This window comes from Mauremys mutica, chromosome 22 (genome assembly GCF_020497125.1).
Source record: "Mauremys mutica isolate MM-2020 ecotype Southern chromosome 22, ASM2049712v1, whole genome shotgun sequence".
NCBI classification, from domain to species: domain Eukaryota; kingdom Metazoa; phylum Chordata; order Testudines; family Geoemydidae; genus Mauremys; species Mauremys mutica.
In genome coordinates this window covers 24,102,174-24,120,119 of record NC_059093.1, presented here as the reverse complement: position 1 = coordinate 24,120,119, position 17,946 = coordinate 24,102,174, and the positions used below count along the sequence as shown (strand labels likewise).

The 17,946-nt window shown below is 51.3% G+C and overlaps 2 non-coding genes across 2 annotated transcripts; both read left to right on the top strand.

The window, feature by feature from the left end:
* The first annotated feature begins 14,927 nt into the window (after positions 1-14,927).
* On the top strand, positions 14,928-15,000 carry TRNAF-GAA. The gene has a single exon. It is a non-coding gene; the product is annotated as a tRNA-Phe (tRNA).
* A 1,661-nt stretch (positions 15,001-16,661) lies between these two features.
* On the top strand, positions 16,662-16,733 carry TRNAQ-CUG. Its single transcript has one exon. It is a non-coding gene; the product is annotated as a tRNA-Gln (tRNA).
* Positions 16,734-17,946: the final 1,213 nt, after the last annotated feature.

The window sequence follows — 17,946 nt, the reverse complement described above, 5'->3', positions numbered from 1 at the left end:
AATAATAAATGGACACAAATCACATGTCAAGAATTATAACATTCAAAAACCAGTCGGAGAACACTTCAATCTCCTGGTCATGCATTTACAAACCTAAAAGTCGCAATATTATAACAAAGAACCTTCAACAACAGACTCCAACGAGAGACTGCTGAATTGGAATTAATTTGCAAACTGGACACCATTAAATTAGGCTTGAATAAAGACTGGGAGTGGATGGGTCATTACACAAAGTCAAACTATTTCCCCATGTTTATTTGTCCCCCTACTGTTACTCACACCTTCCTGTCAACTGTTGGAAATGGGCCATCCTGATGATCACTACAAAAGGTTTTTTTCTCCTGCTGATAATAGCTCACCTTAACTGCTCATTCTTGTTAGAGTGTGTATGGCAACACCCATTTTTTTCATGTTCTCTGTGTATATATATATCTTACTGCTTTATTTCCACTGCATGCATCCGATGAAATGGGTTTTAGCCCAGCAAAGCTTATGCTCAAACAAATTTGTTAGTCTCTAAGGTGCCACAAGTACTCCTCTTTCTTTTTGCAGATAAATTAATGGAGGTTAAGTCCATGAATGGCTATTAGCCAGGATGGGAAAGGAATGGTGTCCCTAGCCTCTGTTTGTCAGAGGGTGGAGATGGATGGTAGGAGAGAAATCACTTGATCATTACCTGTTCAGTCCCTCTGGGGCACCTGGCATTGGCCAGTGTTGGCAGATAGGATGCGGGGTTGGATGGACGTTTCGTCTGACCCAGTATGGCCATTCTTATGTTCTTATGAAGAGAGGGGCAAAGCCCTGTGACAGAGATTCTGTAGTGTAGTGGTTATCATGTTTGCCTAACACGCAAAAGGTCCCTGGCCTGAAACCAGGCAGAAACACAATGGCTTAATTTTCCCAGCTCCTACTGGCCTATCTCTGCTGTTGTAAGAGCAGCAGTGATTTCTATGCGCAGAAGGTCTGTTATACTTCCCCTGCTCCCACTTTTGTCTCCTCTCCCTCTCTGAATGCCTGTGAAGTGGCTTTCCCCATCCCGCTCCCTCCTGGAATGCTCGTGGGATGAATGGGCTGGTTGAAGAGCAGAAGAGCTCCCAGGTAGACAAGGTGTCTGGGACTCTAATTAGGCAGCGATCACACACCCAGAGCATGGACACTGCCCAAGGTGGAGTGTGACCAACCAGATGCAGCCAAGTCATCTGTAGTTGCAGGCCATGAGGTGCAGGCCCTTAAAAGGGGAAGGGGCCATGTGCTCAGGAGAGCACTCACAAGCTTGTACCTCCAGTGAATGCCCTTTGCCAGGACCACCTGACCAGTGGTTCTCTGCGTTGTATTTCATTGTGCCTCAGGAAGACTTACCTTCATCGCACCGTCCATAGCTGCGCTGTGGGACACTTACCTTGCAGAATCCTGACATCTCCAGTGCTGTGCCAGTCCTGGGAGCGTGAGTATGCGAGTGCGAGTGTGACCCCCGCCCCCGCTTATTTTGAGGTTAGCTGTCAGTATAATAAATGTGCTGCTTTCTGCCAAAATCTGGTGGGTCATTAGTCCTCCCTACGCTTACTAGCTGGCCCAATTTCGGGTAACACCTGTGATAACCCCAACCCCTGCAGGATAGAGGGTGGTGAAATGAGCTGAGGAAAAAGCCTTGGCATCAGCAGGGGAAAGCTAGAGGATCTTGGCCAGTCACCTTTTGAAGCCGTGTGGCTTGGTCTCCTCTGCCCTTGGAGGTTGGCCTTTGGCGGCCGGCTGTTCTGCGTGACTTGGCCAATGGGCGCTGCTGAATTGGTACTCGGGGCAGGGGCAATGAATGGAGACACTCCCCCAACCCCAGGGGATGCTGGGACATGCCGGCCATTTCTGTTTGTGACATGGAGGGACAGAAGCAGAGTGGGCACATCTCTGCACACCCATGGGGGGAGGGGAGCAGAGGTCATCCATGTGCTGCCTGGGGTAGGGGCAGAGCACAGAGCTGCCTCCCCTCCCGGGTCTATTACAGGAGTGGGTGGGTGGGGTCTTTGGGTCTGCAAGGTGCAGCAGGTTGGACTAGATGATCACACTGGTCCCTTCTGACCTTAAAGGCTCTGAGTCTAAAAGGGAGAGGGAAGTAAGGAATTTTTTTTTTAAATAAACCGGCTCTTTGCCAAGCTGGGTCCCAGCTCAAGGCAGATTTAACACTAGCAGGGGGCCCAGGTATGTGCTGGTGCCACTCAGGGAGGGAATCTGGGCCAAAGACTGATTAGAAATTGGGTCACACTAAAGTGGGACTAGAAAGACCCTTGATGGGACGTGGCGGGTAGGTAGCCCCCATTGTGTACCGTGCCCTCGCCGAGAAGTCTCTGGGAGAGTGGATTCTTCCTGATGGGCCACCAACACGTCTCGCTGGTCCTGATGTCGGCTGCTCCTTTCTTGATACTGACAAGCTAGTTGTGGGCCTTTCCCACTCACCCCATAGCTCCGGGATGCACAGACAGCAATACTGGTGTGGAAGAAATGAACTCCACTCTCAGGTTTCAAAATCCTTAAGATCACTGACTTGCCAATGTAGATGTCAGGGGGTATAACTCAGTGGTAGAGTGTTTGACCGCAGATCAAGTGGCCCTGGGTTCAAATCCGAGTGCTCTCTCACAAACCTGTTCCTTTGGTAAAAATAATTGCATATCCATTTCTATTATGTTCAGGAGCTCCACTGACTAGGGATGCCTGAAATGAATGGAAACACTCAACATTTTCCTGTGCAAATGCATAAAAACCTAGCAAACATGTCCCTCCGCTGAAATCAGTTCCAATCCTCTAAGTGTCTAGTTTATGTTTTCATCAACTAAAAAAAGGCACATGAAGACACATTTGCAGGTCCTTGGCCTCCATGGGCTACAATGTGCATTGAATGACCTGAATAAAGTGCTCTCAGATGAGCTCCACACCAACAACAGTGCACAGTAATTACACAGCAAGTATTTTAGGAGAACTGCAATGTTAGAGAGAATCATGAACTGCTCAGAGACCATTAATGCAGAGAAGTAGCAAAATTCATCAAACATATAAGTGGTTATGACTTATTTCCTTGGTCTTAAAAGACAACAACAAGGACCTGAGTCTCCTCCCTGTCAATAACCCCCTGCTCAGCCAATCAGGGTAGAGACTGAGGACGAGAAGCTGAGGGTTCTCACCAGAGAGCCCAAAGGATGGCCCAGGTTACCGGTGGGGATCACTGCCCGAGCACTATTTCATCCCCACATTTTTGAGTGGACCTCCCAGAGTGGGAGCTGCCGAGGACTCCCCCGCAACACACACACCTCGCTCCTGCTGTTGGGAGGGGAACAGGTGAAAGGAGCAAGAGACAAAGAGAAAGGAGGAAGGGATGGATGGAGGAAAAGGTGAAACAAAAAGGACAAACCCTAATATCCCCAGTGATTCTAAGGGACAAAATCCCAGGTGCGGAATAAAATTCTGCCTCCTTAAGCTCGTGTTTTCCATGCCTAGAATTCAACTGTCACCAGATGGATCAGACTGAACATTTTTCAAACCTCAAGGAGGCTATTACATTCTAAACAGGGATGGCTGTTTTCTAGTAAAATCACTAAAAGGGAAGGAGAAAACTTGAAAGAGGTTCCTCCTGGCGCTCACGTCCATGAACCCGAATACTCTCTGTCCTCAAAGAGAGACCTGGAGAAGGAGACTTGCTGAAGCAAAGCCACAGGGGTCTCTGAGGTTTCCCTGGCCCTTTGCCCCTGTCCTGCCTGGCTGATGTCAGCATCTGTCTGTGAGGTCACCACCTCCCCACCACCTTTGAGCAATACTCTGAGGTCCTGCAAAAGGCCTTTGTGATGTCACTGCCACACCCCTCCCTTGCTGTGCTAATGTCCTGCCCCTGGCCAGGCACTCTGGAGGTTTGAGCTACTCCCTGTGGATCACCCCACTCAAGGAGCGTTCGTTCTAGGCAGCAAGCCGGCTAGACAGGAAAACATCAGATGCTGCTCCCAATGCTACACTCAGTTTTTCAGAAATTAGTTGCCTTTATGGCCAGAAGAGACCATTAGAGCATCTTCTTTGACCCCCTGCATATCACAGGCCTCCTGTATGACACAAGAGCTACTTTTGGGGCAAACACATTCCAGAAAGGCAGCTAGTCTTCATTAAATGACATCAGGAGTTGGTTAATCCACCACTTTCCTTTGTAGCTTGTTCCTGTGGTGAAACATCCTCGCTGTTGAATATTTGTGTCTTATTTGTAATATGAATTTGTCTCTTTTCACTTTCCAGCCATTGGGTCTTGTTATGTCTTTCTCTGCTAGATCAAAGAGCCCTTTAATATCCAATATTTTCTCTCCATTAAGGCACTTCAACACTTCAGTGAAGTCACCTTTCATTCATGAAGGACCCCCTGCCGCCGAGTTGCCACCAAAGACCTGGAGTGGAAGAATCTCCGGGGGCCTGGGCCCCACGAGAGTTTTCCGGAGCCCCCGGAGTTAGTGAAGTACCCCGCTCCAGGAGCCCTGAAAAACTCTTGTGGGGGCCCCTGTGGGGCCCAGGGCAAATTGCCCCACTTACCCCCCACCCTCCGGGCAGCCCTGATGGGACCTGGAGCTACTGTTATTTCAGGACTTCTGTGAGACCTTCAGCTGGTCGGTTTGCACTCTGCTCTCATTGCTTTCCTCTCAGGACTCTCTCTCCTCCTGCGTCTCTGCTGCTCTCCTCCCCTAGACATTGAACTTTTTTTTTTCTGCTTGGGGTGGCAAAAACACTGGAAGTGGCCCTGATCCATGGAAGACAATTTGTTAAATCCCAGATGAGTGCAGTTCTATCAGTTCTCAGCCTGAGTCCTTAAGTCTTAATCCTGAGGATATTGTCCCATCATGGGGCCATTTCCCTCCTCTCTTTCCTAGGGAAGCACAATTTTCCTTGCACAGACACAGGAACAGCAAGATCTTTCTCTGTCCCTTGTGCAAAGCAGGGGGCCAAATTCAAGGGAAACAATGGACAAACAGGGGGCCCTGGGGACATCCAGCCCTGGCCGTGATCCTGGTAGCTGCTGTTGGGGCCTGAGATTTTCGGAAAAGCTGTGTCCACTCCAGGTGGAGGGAAAAGCCCCATCTCAGAAAATCCATGCAACAGCAGCATAAAGAAAGAGGGGAGGGAACATCTCACGGCCAGGGCTGGATGTCCCCAGGGAAGTGACTGTGTGAATTGTTAAGGTGGGGAATGAATAACAATCTACAACTAGATCCACCTCATTAATCACTGACACAGGCTAATCCTGCTGCAGATAGAAGGGAAACTGGGTGTGATTCTTTGCTGTTCAGCCATGGAAACAGTGACCCAATTGCACCGCAGTGAATGTGCTGGGAAAAGCTGGACTTCACAGGCAGGTGGCAATAGCAGATCCTAGAAACACCTGGAGCTTCCCACACCACTTTTGCCACCAGGGTCAGGTGCTGAGTGATTCACATCGCCCCTCCCCTCCCATTACCTTCCAGCAGGGGGTGGCAGCACCCCCCACCCAATGCAGGGGAGAGGGCTGAGTGCATCTCTGCACCCTGAGTCCAGGGCACCCACTCTCTCTGCCCCACACATAGAATCTGGCCCTGCTGCAAAGTGACCCTAAGAACCAGCAGCCTCCAGCACTGCAGGTTTGGCCTCAGAGGAGGGAATGTGTCCCCCATGCTGCTCTTAGGCCACTGGATGCTCTGGGAATAGGACAGCTCTAAGTATACTCTTCAATCCATCTGGGGCTATAGCTCAGTGATAGAGCACATGCTTTGCATGTATGAGGTCCTGGGTTCAATCTCCAGATTCTTTTTTTCACCCTGCTGCTTTGCTCATGCCCAGAGGGGATGTGGCCCAGCAGTCTCCCTGCAGGAGTTTTAATCCTGCTCAGCGAGGGGCAAGTGCTAATTGCATGGAAGGTCTGGGAGGGTTTCTGCTCCTAAGTCACCTCGGTACATGTAAGATTCCCACCCGCTGTGCTGCTTGGGACAAGGGTAGATGAGAAGGGTGAATCCTCCAGCACTGGAGGGAAAGGTCCCATCTGCACAGACTGAGAGGCAAGGAAACAGAGGGGCAGTCAGTGCTCAGAGAGGAGAGAGGTCAGTGATTTACACCCACCAGGGGACACTGTCTTTTTGAGTATCACAGGGGTAGCTGTGTTAGTCTGGAGCTGTAAAAAGAGACAGAGTCCTGTGGTGCCTTATAGACTAACAGACGTACAGGAGCATAAGCTTTCGTGGGTGAATCCCCACTTCGTCAGATGACTGTAGTGGGAATTCTGTGCCTGGCTAGCCAACTACAAAAGCAATTTCTCCTCCTTTGGTGTTCACACCTCAGCTGCTAGAAGAGGGCCTCATCCTCCCTGATTGAACTAACCTCCTTATCTCTAGACTGATTCTTGCCTGCATATTTATACCTGCCCCTGCAAATTTCCATGACATTCATCTGACGAAGTGGGGATTCACCCACGAAAGCTCATGCTCCAATACGTCTGTTACTCTGTAAGGTGCCACAGGACTCTTTGTCTTTTTGAGGTGAATGCAGTTTGCTTCAGATGGTGCAGACGATGGATAGAAAAAAGTCTGGAGTCAATGACAGACGAGACCACAGAAGGGGAAGGGGAATGGCAGCCCCACAGAAGGTCCTGGGTGCTCAGATGCCCCAGTTATTGCACCCTGGCCTGTCCTAGAGAGAGAAAAGACACCGAGGGACCCAGCCCCCCTACAGTGATCCCATGGACAAGAACCTGGTTGGGAGTGGGGTGAAGGTTCCCTCTGGGCAAAAGGGAGCTGAAATCCCTCAGTGTCCTGGAATTTAAGCAATGGAAGCTTCAAACCCTGCATGGGTCTGGGCTGAGGTGCATCAGCAGAAGGTTGGGCTGGACAGGGGCGGCAGGTTTGTATAATTTTTGTTGGTGCCCAGAATGGGACCAAGTCCTGCCCCACCCCACACCTCCCTAAGGCTCTGGGAGGGAGTTTGGGTGTAGGAGGGAAAGGGGTTGGAGTCTGGGAAAGAGTTTGGGTGCAAGGTATGGGCTCAGTCAGGGGGTTGTGCTGCAGGAGGATGTGCAGGGGGTAGGCTCTTGGAAGGAGTTTGGGTGCAGGTGTGGGGTCTGGGTTGGGGGTGCAGGAGAGGGTGGGGATGCAGCATTTACCTCGGGCATCTCCCGAAAGCAACCTGCACCCCTCCTCTGGCAGCAGCCCCTAAGCAGGAGGGCCGGGGACATCTCTGAGCATGGCTGCCCGCAGACTCCACCCTTGCAGCTCCCATTGCCACAGTTGGCAGAGTTGGCTCTTGGGGCGGGGGCAGCACATGGAGACTCCACCCCCCACCCCAGGGGCCGCAGGGACGTGCCAGCCGCTCCCGGGAGTGGTGTGCCACATGGAGCGAGGGTGGGCAGGACACCGCCTTAGCCCCCTTGTGCTGGTGGTGGTGGTGGCAGGGGTCCTCGGGCTCTTTTAAATTGCCCAGGGGCAGCAGGCGGGACCAGGGGGACACTCCCAAGAGCCTAACGTTGCTTTGCACAAGGATAAATCTTGGAACAGGACAGAAATGAAATGGCGGCAGAACCTAAGGAATTAAAAGCCTCCGGATTCATGTGTGCGCACTGACTCCAAACGGAAACTGTAATTTGACTCACTTTGTGTCTGCAGCTGGTTTAAAATATCAAGGCAAAATCATTCCAGTGATTGTGACCATGGGTTTGAGGAGGCTTTGGTCTTATTAAAATGTAACTAGCATGTTACACTTGTGTTTTTAAAGGTGGCTTCCCCAAGCAATCCCAAGTTGTTCTTCCCACAGCTGGCTGATGGGGGGCAGCAGGGGATCTCCCCAATCTGGGGGAATCTCTCTGGGACCCACTGTTAGTTCTCCATCCATTCGCCCCATAATCACACACACCCCTCCCCTCCCCATTATCAGTGTTTTAGAGTGACCCCTCCCTCCCTTTATGGGATACAGACTCTCTGTGACAGAGACTGACTGGGGCTCCTCTCTGCATGGCCCCAATGGGGAAGGAAAGAGACTGGGTGGGGGGCGGAAGACAGGCAGAAGGAGTCAAATGGGGCTAAACCAGAGAGGAAGAGATTTTCTTCCTGTTAAAATGTACTGGAGTCTCATGGCTGAAAAACCACATCTTGAGTTAGGTTTGATGCATCAGCCTTTCATTTACCAGGCAAAGGTGTGAACCCCAGAGACTGATAACTGCCTGCTGCCCAGCTTTGCCTAAGAATCACTTGCACTGGTGCAACTGGTTAGTGCAAAGGGGGCTTGTGCTGGGGTTATGAATTCAAGCCTTATCTGGAGCACTGGTTTCTATTCCTTCTGTAGTTTCCCCAACTTGCTTTGCTTAATTCCCATGGAAAGTGCCCTACTAGAAAAAGGAGAGTAAGTTCTAGAATGTGGAAGTAGGTGCATAGCTTGGAAACATCCCCCCTGTGCTGCCATTAGTTCCAGTAGATTGTTCACTGGCAGCATGAATTGGTTTCTTTGCTGCTGTGAAAGCTGCCAGGAAAAGTCTCTGGTCACCAGAGCTCCCTGCTTCTTCCAGCACATCTCTGACTCCTTCCCTGCCCCAGTCACTGCTGTAGGAGGGTCCTATATACATTGAGCCAAAAACTTTCCCAAGTCTTCTTAGCGCAGTTGTCAGTGTGTCAGTCTCATAATCTGAAGGTCCTGAATTCAAGCCTTAGGGAAGGCAATGGCTTTTGCTCCCTGCTTCAGATTTTCTACAGGAAATCAGAGAAAAGAAACTAGAGGAGAGTGGTTTCTAAACACCCTCCCATCCATCTCACACACACACACACACACAGACTTTTCTATGGCATTAACTTTTCCTTCTCTATGGAGCTTGTATTCTTCATAGAGCAAAATAAAACAAAAACATGCAAGTCTAAGTCTAATACAGTATGAAACTCAATACAGATCAAATCTCACCCTCAGAGATCTTCCAATAAGCTTCTTTTGCAGACTAGACTTATTTCTAGTCTGGGCCCAATCTTTTCACCTGGCATAGTCCTTGTTCCAGCTCAGGTGGTAGCTAGGGGATTTCTCATGACTGCAGCCACCTTTGTTCTGTTCCACCCCCTTATATAACTTTGGTACAAGGCAGGAATCTTTTCTCTCTCCTGGGGAACAGCCCCAGGTTTAAGATGGATTCCTGGACCAGGTGACATGGTCACATCCTGTAAGACCCCCCCAAGCCTTCATTCCTCCTGGCCTGACTCACGGATGGTGCAGGACAGAGCCATCTACAGTCAATTGTCCTGGTTAATGGGAGCCATCAAGAGTCCAAACCACTATTAATGGCCCACACTTTGCATCATTACAACAGGACCACAGAGTTATAGTTCATATTTCTAGTTTCAGATACAGGAATGATCGGTTCATACAAATAGGATGACCACACTCAGTAGATTATAAGCTTTGTAATGATATCTTACAAGAGACCTTTTGCAGGAAGCATAGTCCAGTCACTTTATATTCACACTCATTAGCATATTTTCATAAAATCCTATGGAGTGCAACGTCACAGCAGGGAAAGGGTTTTACTGTGGCACCTGGGAGCAGTTGAGTTTCATGTTCAGGCTGTGGTATGAGTTCGTCCAGGTTTCTCGTAAGCACACAGGGACCTTCGCAGGTGCTCTCGATACAGGAATGGCCCCGACACGATAAAGTGATGGGGATTGCATTTTCCTTTTTTATTTTTGTATTTCCAATGACATTTCTGTTTGTGATTTTGTTTTGCTTTGTATAACTGTGTTTTCTCCTGGATTTAATATTTAACTAAAAAAAGAATAAGGCCTCAGGGCACCGGATGGAGGAGCAGGCTGGGGCTAGGACTGCTAAGAGAGCCAGAGTAGCAGGTTTTCTGTATTGATTCCTGCTCTCATTTTCTTGATTAGATTCTCTTCTGCATGGAATTTGCCTCTTTAAAAGGTGAGTCTGACTAGCTCAGTTAGTAGAGAGTCAGACTTTTAATCTGAGGGTCCAGGGTTCAAATCCCTGGTCAGATGAAAAGCAACCTTTCCTTGTTGAATATCTCCCCCAAAACTGATAAAGGCATCTCTCCAGGATGTTATTTGATGTTTTTTCCCCAGGACTTGGCTTTTCACTAGGAAGGGCCATGTATAGTACTTTACTTGGTGACGTCAGCGCTTTCCGATCAAAGCTGCTGCTAAAGTGCTGGATTTGGGGAACGGATCGGATCCGATTCAGAGATCTGCCTGCGGGGTGTGAAGCTGCCACGAGGAGCGGGAAACGCAACCAGCAACGGGAGGCGTTGGCTGAGCTCCAGGCTGCCCCCGTGCGGCCAAAGCTTAGAACTGAGCAGCGGAGTTTGAAACTGGCGCTGGGAGGGACCTGAACACGCGGGGCACGAAGGCTCCTGCATGTAACGCTTGTTGGGTGGGCAGCTGAGTGTAGCTGATTGCCGGAGTTCAGGGCTGCACCCCGGGGTGCTGAGCAGGTGTCTGTGCTCAGGTTGGCCTCGCTTTGCTGGTTTCTGGGAAGTTTGGGGTTGCCAGTCCTCCTAGAGAGAGGGGAGCCAGCCCAGGAAGGGAGGCCGGCAAAACTCTGGTACCAATTGGCAGTGGGACCGCCCCTGTGAAGAGCCACTGCAGCCCCGCCAGGGAGAGCCGGTCTCTCTTTATGCAGCCCCCCGCCTGCCATTCCTCAGGACGAGGGTTGTGCTCAAAGATCTGTGCCCCGTGTTTTCACCTCCGTGTGAAGCGCACAGTGCAAATAACCCTCAGCGCATCAGCTCAGTTCCAGGCTCCACTTCCACCCGCTCACAGTGCCTGAAGTTGGAAGTGGGAGACCCTGTAATCCCAGGCCCCGTGGCTGGTGCCTGTGATCCCAGCTCCTGGGGAGGCTGAGGCTGGCGGATCGCTTGAGCTCAGGAGTTCTGGGCTGCAGGGGGCTGTGCCGATCGGGTGTCCGCATTAAGTTCAGCGTCAATATGGTGATCCCAGGGAAGCTTGGGGTCCCCAGGTTGCTTAAGGAGGGGTGAACCGGCCCAGGTCAGAAACAGAGCAGGTCAAAACTCCCGTGCTGATCAGTAGTGGGATCATGCCTGTGAATAGCCCCTGCAGTGTAGCCTGGGCAAGACAGTGAGACACGGTCTCTTCTTATACAGACACCCCCCGCAGAGCCTGGATGGGGGGGATGGGAGCACCGACACGCTGGGGATTCTGACTTGGCGGGAGGGACGCACCCAAGCAACACGGATTTTGAAAAGGGGAACAGAGACACCCACAGATCCCGGATGGGGGCAGGCAGGGGAAACCACACACGGGAGCTAGTTCATGGGGTCGGGGACAGAGACACCCACCAGAGATCCTGGATGGGAGCACCCACATGATGGGGATCTTGAACTGGGAGGAGGGAAGCACCATGTCCCATAGGTTCTGAAGTGGGAACAGGGACACCCACACACCAGGTGTCTTGCAGCAAGAGCTGCGGTCTTGATTTACACAGGGCAGTGATGGGGAATTAACCACGTCCCTTGCGGAGCTTGTTCCACTTGATGATTAGCCTCATTGAAGTACGCAGACCTTTTAACAATAAGAAGTGAAATGAAATGGCCACATGATGGCAACAGAACCTAAGAAACTTGTTAGTCTCTAAGGTGCCACACGTACTCCTGTTCTTTTTGAGGATACAGACTAACACGGCTGCTCCTCTGAAACCTCAGAGATGAGAAGCCATGTTCTTGTTCAATGTGCATTGAAGCTGAAAAGGGAGATGTTTCCTCTTTGATTCCTAAGCCCCCAACTCTAATCCACTAAACACCCCTTTCCTCCCACAGCCAGGACTAAAACCCAGGCCATAACTAGTGGCCCCCCTTAACCTTCTCTCTGTGAGGAGGAAGAAGCTCTGAGACCCCTGTGCTGTCCCCTTGCCACCCTGCCTGGGCTGCACTTGAAACCCAATGGGGTTTCCTTGGGCAGTTCTGAATCTTGCTCCCAGGAAGGGTGTAATTTTAGGAGCAGGTTCCAAATAGTGCAATTAACCAGCCAGAAGGGGCAGCAGGTATCGGTGTAGGAGCATTGAAATAATCATAGCAAAGTAGTTCAGGGAAACTGTTATTCATGAAGTGTGAGTGAAAGGTGAGAAGCTGATGGTGTCAGTGTCACACTAGAGGGCGCTGAGATGGTTTTAAATTTGTCATCCAAACCCAGCCACCACCTAGCACATGTTTTAACCTCTTCTTCTCTTACCGTTGCTCCTTATCAGGGAATGGGAGAGAGCAAACGAGCAATAGAAACAGAGACCTAGTGACCGAAGCAAACATTTCTTTGCTCCTTGCTTGGCTCTGTCAGTTATTCGGGTACAAACTCACCCCCCACCCACTGTCTGGGCTGGGCTCAGTGGGCAGGAAGAGCTCAGCTGTCAGCGGGACTTGGGGAGCTCGGGACATTACTGTGAGCTGCTTGAACGTTCAGGTGAAAACCACCTAAACACGGACACAAGGTCTAGGCTGCAGTAACTCATCTTGCATCTGCGGCTGTTGAAGCTACAAGGCAGAGGACTAAGTACAACATTTAAACTTACGTTTGACCTCAGAGAATAAAACAAATGTGTCTGTGAAAAGAGGGGAGTCGAGTTCAATCCCTTGTCACCATCAATGTGCAAACCAGGAACCTGTTGCTTTGCATTCCTGATGTGTCGCCATCATGTGGCTATTCTGTCTCAGTCCCTTTAATTAAAAAATTGTGGTTTTTTTCATAGAAACTATATTTTCCTCGTAGAGACTCAGGGGCAGATTAATCTACAAAGGGAAGGTGATTCCAAGGCAGTTCTGGAGGAGAAGGGAACGTTTTCAGCATCACTAAATTATTTTGTTGTGCCTCACAGAGAGAGAAAGAGAAAAAATAAAGCTATTAATTTGAGCTACCGACACAGTTCACAGCATGAAATACAGAATTTTGTGTTCAATGAGTTGTGTTCATTTACATAATATGAGGGAGTCACCAGGCCAGGGGGTCCCATCCTCCGTGGGAGCTGGAATTGCCTGGGCCAGAGTGGGGCAGAGCTAAGGAGAGAGCAGGAGCCCGAGAAGAGCCGGGGAGCAGAGCTGTGCAGGTGTAGTGCCAGAAACTGCTCCCTGTAGGACTTTGCTACCTGCAGCACTAACTGATACCTGAGGTTGTTCTTATTTGCTGACTTGTCCAAATTGGCTCAAACTTGACAGAGGTTTCTCTAGCAAAGGTCAGTCCCTGGCCCCTTGGTCCAGAAATCCTCATTCACATCAGGCTTCAAGTTGAGAATCATTTCCCCTTCCCGCTCTGTGGGAGGGGAGACTTTTAATCGCGCTCTCTGTGCGACTGCACATGGCTAAGCAAAGAGAACAAACCCCCAATCCCCCCTGTGCTTTGGGGGCCAGGTTTGCGGTGGGAATCCTGTAGTTCAGATGATGTCACGCCTGGGCATTGTGATTCTTTACCAGTTTCTCTGGAGTTGAAGCACTACTGTGCTTGCAGCTGTGATGGCCGAGTTGTTAAGGCATTGGAGTTGAAATCCACTAGGGTTCCTCTGTGCAGGTTCGAATCCTGATCACAGCGAGGCCTGTGTTTTAGCCAGTCTCTCACCCAGGCAATACCTCTGTACAACCCCCTGAGACACTCTCAATTCTCTCCCCGCCCAAGTAAATCCTGTTCTGCTCCTTTCATAGAGATGCCTAGGACACCACCTCACACTGTGTCCCTGAGGGGTCAGGCAAACTCTCAGCACCTGAAGCCTCTGCCTCTCACCTAGTGCCCCATGCCCCATAGATTAGCCATGTCGACGTGCTCTCCTTCTCCTAAATCCGGTCAGTGTGACTCCTGGCCTGTCCCCGCAGAAAGGTGTATCCCCTCTGTGGCTGGTGTGAGCTCGGGTCAGAGGACTAGGAGGCTACCGCCCACCCCTCACTGGTACCATTACGGAGAAACACGTCCTCTAAGACGACCTCGCTACAGACCTGCGCCAGGTAGTGCTCATTGTCAAAACGTTTCCTCTGACGGCTGAGAAAACAGGACCAGCGGTTCTCAGGCCGGCTGAGACAATTAAAATCCCCCCCGACACCAAACACTTTGTGGTCCAGAGGAAGGGAGCCAGTTCCTACCATGGATCTTTCCTTTCACACCTTAACATCAAGTGCCTCCTCTTGGGCCTCTGAATCCCTACCACATTCCACGTGCCAGATGCCCCTTCCCCAGTACTGTCGTCACTCAGCTTTGGAGAGGAGCTTTCCTCCCAAGTCCCTGCCCCCTCTGGCACCATCTCCGAGGGCCGTCCTGACTCACTCTGTTCCCGCCATTTTGGGTCAACAAATAAGTCATGTGGGAAAGACAGGTCCCATCTAGACTCTTGGCACTGTGCCAGCCGCCCCCTCGCTTGCAGGCCCAGTGTAAGAAGCAGGAGGCCTGGTGCTGGCAGAAGAGGGTTTTGATTAATCGACCTCTGTGTGATGGGCACAGGATGTTTCCACTCAGTAGCATAGCTGGGGGGGAGCAGGGGAAGCAGCTAAGGGCGCCAGGTTCCTCCGGTAGGGGTGTGGAGCAGCCATTCATTTTCCTGTTCGCACTCCTCTGCAGTGTGAAAATCGGGGAGGGGAGGCAGAAGCCCCTCTTCCCTCCCGAAATGATGCCCAGTGGGGGAAGCCAGGACAACAGGGTGGAGCGGCAAGTGGTGGCCAGACTCTCACCGCCAGGGTCTAGCCTAGCTCAGGGTCCAGCTCAACCTCCTCCCCGTGCCACTGGCCCCCAGTCCCCTTCCACCACCAGGTCAACCCGGGCACTAGGGCAGGAACGGGGTGAGGCAGCAAGTCAAGCTGAACAAGACAGGCAAAAGCGAGTCTTGTCTTCATGGGCCGCTCCCAATGACGTCCTTTTTGTGTGCAACTGCTGCAAAAATATCTCAGGCAGAGAAGCAACAGGCCAAAAAACTGCCACATAGCTGCCAAAGTAGCTCAGTTGGGATAGTGTTAGACTGAAGATCTAAAGGTCCCTGGTTCAATCCCAGGCTTTGGCAGGTCCTTTCATCCCTCTTTGCACAGTGGTGGCTTGTTTTCTGGGAGCACAGTGGTCCCTGCACCCAAAATGAGTCCTTGGGCCCTGAAATGGGGGGGGGAACAACAGCTGTGTGCTGCTGGCCTCACCTTTAACAATGAGGGACAGGAGCTGTCTCTCCTACATGAGTTATTGGTAGACCCAATGTGGCAGGAAGAGAGTGAGGCAGGGTGGCCCTCAGGAATGGTGCCAGAGGGCTGCTGGGCAGTGACAGGCAGAAAGAGGGGATGAAAACTCCTCTGTGCAGCTGAGGGAGGGCCAGTGCCCTGGAAGGGGCATCTGTGAAAGTGGCCATGTGGAAAGTGACAGGGATTTGGGGGCCCAGGAGGAGGTGCTTGATGTTCAGTGCCTTGGAGCAGCTGGACTTGGACAGGGTGGGTGTTCAGGAAATGCACATTAACAACTCTAGGGTAGCTTGATGGTGATTGGTGGAAGGGCCCATCTCTCTGGTCATCCAGGCCAGTGAAGAATGATGGGGTTGGAGTCTTGTTCTTCACATTCATGGTGCGAGTACAGAAGGGGCTGGAGCTCTGACCAGGGAGGTCATTACTGGTGGCTTTGTGCTCTGTAGCACTGGTTACGGCTATATTAGTGTATATGGTCCCCAATTAAGGCCTAAAAGGAAAGTTCTATGAAGGAACTGGCTCCCTTCCTCTGGACCACACAGTGTTTGGTGTTGGGGGGGATTTCAATTGTTGCACCATCCTGAGGACTGCTGGTCCTGTTTTCCTGACAGTCAGAGGAAACTCTTCTATGATGAGCACTACCTGGCGCAGGTCTGTAGCGAGGTTGGCTTAGAGGACGTGTTTCTCCACAGTGGAACCAGTGGAGGGTTGGCGGTAGCCTCCTATTCCTCTGACCCGAGCTCACACCAGCCGCAGAGGGGATACACCTTTCTGCGGGGACAGGCCAGGAGTCGCATTGACCGGATTTCCGTGAAGGAGAGCACGTCGACAGCCCAGTGCAGGGTGGTGCCTATGGACTGTTCAGATCACACAGCTCTCACCATGTGCTCAATGTGGGCAATTAGCTGACCCACAGCAGAGGATATTGGAAGCTGAACATCCAGAGCTTGCAAGATAAAGGAGCAGGACGGCGAGGCCTGGCTGTGTTGGCAGAACGGGAAAGCATCAGAGGGTTCTATGGTAACCAGGGGGATTGGTGGGAGTCGGTGAGGGAGGATTTGGCAGCTTTGTTCGGCAGTTGGGCAAACACCACAACATTAAAGAAACCAGTGGTTCCAAGTCCTGCAGCATCGCCGGTGGGATTTCCACAAGACCATCCAGGCAGGGGAGCCAGTCAGCGTGTAACTGTACGATCGGATCAAGCGACAGCTGGCCGAGTTCCAGGAGAGGAGGCTGCAGCTGGCCGATATGAGCGGGATCACCTAGTGAAGGGAGGGGGCGGCCTCCCCTGACATTTTTGCAGCCTGCAGGAAACGAAGACAAAGCAGGGGGATGCGGGGACTCAGGGCAGAACCCACAGATCCAGTAGTGCAGGACTATAGTCGCTGGAAGAGGAGAGAGAGTCCTGCGAGAGGAAGCTGCTGGTGGGAAGCAATAAGTGCAGAGTGCAAACCAGCCAGCTGAGAGTCACAGGGGTCTTGCAAGTGAAAAATCAGCAGGTCCCATGGTGTAATGGGCAGCACTCAGGACTCTGAATCCTGGAATCTGAGTTCAAATCTCAGTGGGACCTCCTGGAGATATGTTGCTTTGCTACAAAACACTGAAGCTCAATGTGTTTGGCTACCTTATCTCAGGGTGAACTAGAGTGAGGTTTTCCCCTCCTGCTGGGTGACTGATGCCCACTGGAGATAGGTCTTTGGTCTGGCTGGTTCAATGGGCGGCTATAGGTTGGGGTCCTAGAACTTAAGAGTCTGGCTAGAGATTCCTGTATCAGAGGGGTAGCCGTGTTAGTCTGGTTCTGTAAAAGCAGCAAAGAATCCTGTGGCACGTTATAGACTAACAGACTGTTAGTCTATAAGGTGCCACAGGATTCTTTGCTGCGTCTAGAGAGTCCTGTGGATTGATCATATGGTTGTTTCTCGCTGCTTCACCTGATGCCCACAACTTTGGTCCCTGCAGCTGCCACAGTCTTCCTCTTGCCCATATGGCATTTAAAGGAAGGAGTTCCAGGGCCAGGCTTCACAGTCAGGGCTAGGCAGGAGGGAGGAAGAGTCCCAGGCTGGAGCCCAGCACCTCTCCTCCTCTGGGCACCTGGAGCAGAGGCGGCTGGTGCTGACAGCTCCAAGGGAGCAACCGAGGTCACGGCCAGAGGAGGGGAGGACCATGCCTATGTGTGGCCAGCAGACAGCCACAGAGACACCTGGCCAGCCTGCTCCCTGCCATGCCGAACCCCCACTGAAGACGTGCTTAATCCACTTGCTGATCAGGAGGAAAACCTGTCAAAATCTGTGTGCGAGGAGAACTCACTTGGCTTGGAAGGAGCGAGGAAAACGAGTAAGTGAAAAAAATAACCAGCAAGAGAGAGAGAGTGAAAAGAATGTGAAAGGCAGAGAAAGAAATAAAGGGAGAGAAAAAAACATTAGAAAAAGAAGGAAAGAAAGGAAGAGCGTGAAAGGTAGAGGGGAAAAACGAAAGCAAGAACATACAAGCTAGAGAAGGAAAGGAATGAAAAAGAACGAAAGAACCACAAGCGCCAGTTGAAGCTGGAATGGGACAGTCAGAGAAAGGACAGAATGACCTGTTAAGTAAGGTTGCACCCCAGATTCTCTATGTTGGGGGCACAGGCCTCCAATTTCTGTCCTGGCCCTGCTTGGGGGGGGCATCCATAGGTGCCTATTGGAACCCCCATGCTCCGAGGAGGGGACAAGACCCCCATACCCTCCCCTCGGGACACGGGCTCTCCCCAATCATGACCCCCTTCCTGCACGCTCCTGGGAATGGGG